The sequence below is a fragment of the Penaeus vannamei genome, chromosome 15, assembly GCF_042767895.1.
Source record: "Penaeus vannamei isolate JL-2024 chromosome 15, ASM4276789v1, whole genome shotgun sequence".
Lineage (NCBI taxonomy): Eukaryota > Metazoa > Arthropoda > Malacostraca > Decapoda > Penaeidae > Penaeus > Penaeus vannamei.
In genome coordinates, this window is record NC_091563.1 from 31,904,818 (window position 1) to 31,908,875 (window position 4,058).

At 39.0% G+C, this 4,058-nt stretch overlaps 1 non-coding gene across 1 annotated transcript; it reads left to right on the forward strand.

Moving 5' to 3' along the window:
- Window positions 1-3,310: 3,310 nt before the first annotated feature.
- Window positions 3,311-3,383, forward strand: TRNAQ-CUG (transfer RNA glutamine (anticodon CUG)). The gene has a single exon. It is a non-coding gene; the product is annotated as a tRNA-Gln (tRNA).
- The last annotated feature ends 675 nt before the right edge of the window (window positions 3,384-4,058 follow it).

Sequence of the window (4,058 nt, forward strand, 5' to 3'; positions counted from 1 at the left end):
TCTGACCAGTGGCTTCTTTAGTACAGTTTCGCGGCTTTAAACCATAGCCCTTCATTGAATCCACAAGAATGGCAAATGCATGTACAAATTCACCATTGATTGGATGCTGCAACAAATGCTTAGGTTAAATATTCCGTTTTTATTCTTTGTTAATGATGCATAGTGAGGATACTGTGGAAGAGAAGAGGACAACCGAAAAATGCGACGTAAAGCGACATCAAATGGCGACAGGGAGAAACACAAGGCACACGTCAACCTCACACAGAAAAAAGTAGAATACTGCAGTAGAGGAAGTGAAGGAAATTTTTTTTATCCCCCCCCCCCCTCTCTCTCTCTCTCTCTCTCTCTCTCTCTCTCTCTCTCTCTCTCTCTCTCTCTCTCTCTCTCTTTCTCTCCCTCTCTCTCTCTCTTTCTCTCCCTCTCCTCTTTCTATCTCTCTCTCCCTCTCTCACTTTCTCTCTATTTCTCCCTTCTCCTCCTTCACCTCATCACCCTTCTGATGTATACAAAGCAGAGGGTTTATAATAAGGTATGAGTTGGGAGGAGAAAGTCACACTGCCAGACAGTAGCAGAGATAGACAGAAAAAAAGTGAAAGACAGGGTAGCAGAGACAAGGAGAGAGAGAGAAGACATACAGAGGTAGACAGACGAACAGACATACACAGGCAGAGAAAGAGATAGAGAGACAGCAAGAGAAAGACCCAAAAAATTATCTCTTCCTGTCCAATTACAGTAAGTTTTCATGGTGTAGTGGTCAACACGACTGACTCTGAATCAGAAGAACTTGGGTTCGATTCCCGATGAGAACATGCCTCCTTAATTTTTTTTATTTATTATTAGTATTAGTATTTGATAGTATGCTGGTATATCACCAATTATAAACCGTAGCAGTGGCGGAGAAAGAGAGAAGAAGAAGGAGAAAAAAACATGCATTGTTTTGTATGTGATGATGATAGTGTGTAAAATAGAGATAAAAAAAAAAAAAATTGGGTTAGGCCTGACCCAATGAATGTGTATATATATGGACACGCATACACGTAGAAATAGAAGCATATCGATCTATCTAATAGATATGCATCTATCTATTTATCCTTTATATATGCATGTCTGAACTGATAGAAACTCGCTCACGTATCAAAAAGAGTACTTTCAAGTTTTTAATTCTGATTTTATATGACCTTACAGGATCCAAATGACCAACTTTGGGCGAGACAACGGAAGCATATATCACAGAGCGAAGGGTAAGGCAGAATCGTGGGTGTTATGGATACAAGGTCAGGATAATTGAAGAGAAAGGTAATATGAAAGGGAAAAGATCTGTTATGTCCCAGTTTATTGTTGTGGATATATCGTGTATTCATAACTATTCGCGGATTTTTGATGTATGACTTTGAAGTTATTTTTGTTAGTTTCTTGTTCTTTGTTTGCTCTTTGTGTACGTATTTTTTTTTTTCCTTTATTTTGTCTGTCTCTCTCCTCTCTCTGTGTCTTCGTTTATCTCTCCTCACTGTCTTATTCTCTCCTGTCTCTCTTTCTATTTCCCTTTCTCTATCTTTTTTTTTTTTTGCTCTCTTTTTCTTTTTCTATCTTTCTTTCTCTCTTTCTCTCTCCTTCTCTTTCTTTCTCTTTCTCTCAATCTGGCCATGGGCTTCTTTAGGTTAGTTTCGCAGCTTTAGATTGCAGAACTTGGTTGAATACGTAAGACAGGCAAATGCATGTACAAGTTCACCTTTCATAGGATGATGCAACAAGTGCTTTGGTTTTATAAATTGTCATTTTCTGTAGCAGAGAAGATCTGAGGAATGGAGGAATGGTTAACGCTGTGGCCTAGTAATTTGCAGACCCTATAAGTCATCGGATATTTACTCGTGTTTCGCATTGCATGTTCAGTTAAGGTCTATGATGTCTTGAATATCTCGTCTGAAGATGAACCTTATTGCGTTTCCGACATCAGCATCAAACTCGGGGATGAAGAGAATTGTTCTCTGAAACAAAGGCTTCTTGAACATCGCTCTTCTGGGAGGTGGATTAAGGGAGAGAATACGGCGTTTAAGGAAACGCGAAGCGGGAATATGTGAGTGGACATATAGCATATATATATATATATATATATATATATATATATATATATATATATATATATATATATATATATATATATATATATAAACCTGTGTGCACGTGTGTGTGGCAGAATGATGCATAGTGAGGATACTGTGGAAGAGAAGAGGACAACCGAAAAATGCGACGTAAAGCGACATCAAACGGCGACAGGGAGAAACACGAGGCACACGTCAACCTCACTCAGAACAACGAAAAATACTGCAGTGGAGGGAAAAAGGAAGGAGAAAATAATTATATATATTCCTCTTTCCTCTCTCTCTCTCTCTCTCTCTCTCTCTCTCTCTCTCTTTCTCTTTCTTTATATATCTATCTATCTATCTATATATATATGTTTTTTTTTCGCTCTCTCATTTTCCCTCTATCTCTCTCTTCTCCTCCTTCACCTCTTCACCCGTCTGATGGATACAAATCAGAGGATTTATGATAAACGTATGAGGTGGGGGAAGAAAGTCAGACTTACAGACAGTAGCAGAAATAGATAGAGAGAGAGAGAGAGTAGCAAAGACAAGGAAAGAGAAGGCATAAAGAGGCAGACACACAAACAGGCATACACAGGCAGAGAGAGAGAGAGAAAGAAAGAGCTTGGGTTCAATTCCCGTTGAGAATGATAACAGAGCTTATTTTTTTATTTGATAACATGTAGGCCTATCCTCAACTATAAATCATAACAGTGACAGAGAGAAAGATAAGGAGAGGGAAAAGGAAGTATGCATTGTTTTGTGTGTGGTGAGTCGGATGTAGTGATGATGATAGTGTGTATTTTAGTTCGTACAGTACCTCATCCAGTTAATGTGGAAATAGAAAGAGAAAAAGAGAAAGAGACAGAGGCAGTAGCAGAGACAAGGAGAGATAGAGAGAGAGAGACAGTAGCAGAGACAAGGAGAGAGAAAGGCAGTAGCAAAGACAAGGAATGAGAGAGAAAACATACAAAGCCAGAGATAAGAACAGACATATACAGTCGAATAGAGAGATAGAATGAGAAATAGTGAGAGACTGAGAGAAAGAAAGAGAAAGGGAGAGAGAAAGAGAGAGATAGAGATAGAGAGGGAGACGATACCAGAAACAAAGAGAGAGAGAGAAGACATGCAGAACCAGATAGACGAACAAACATACACAGGCAGAAAGAGAGAGCGAGAGAGAAAGGAGATTATTTTGTATAGATATAGCTTCCTCTTCTTAATAATACGTTCTCATGGTGTAGTGGTCAACATGACTGACTCTGAATCAGGAGTGCTCGGGTTCGATTCCCGATGAGAACAAGATTGAAATCATTTTTTCTTATATATTTGATAGTATGTAGGCATATTATCAACTATAAACATATCAGTGACAGAGAAAGATACGGAGAGGAAGAAGGAAGCATGCATTGTTTTGTGTGTGATGAGTCGGATGTAGTGATAATGATGATAGTGTGTATAATAGTGCGTATAATGGTAGAGATAAAAAATGAAGATAATCGGCTGGTTTGTTAAAACTGTCCGAGGCCTGATCCAATCAATGTGGAAATAGAAAGAGAAAGAGAGACAGATAGAGACGGTAGCAGAGACAAGGAGAGAGAGAGAGAGAAATACAGATAGACGAACAGACATATACAGTCGAAGAGAGAGAGAAAGAAAAAAAGAGAGACAGGAGAGGAGAAAGAAAGAGAGGAGCGAGAGAGAGAAGGAGAGATAAAGAGAAAGAAAGAGATGGAGATAGAGAGAGAGACGCTAGCAAAAACAGAGAGAAGACACACAGAGCCAGACAGACGAACAGGCAAAGGGAGAGAGAGAGAGAGAGAGAGAGAGAGAAAGACAGAGAGAGAGGGGGGGAGGAGATTATTTTTTTATAGATACAGCTTCCCTCTCATATTAATAACTTCCCATGGAGTATTGGCCAACACGACTGACTCGGGTTCGATTCCCAGTGAGAACATATATATATTTTTTTTTATT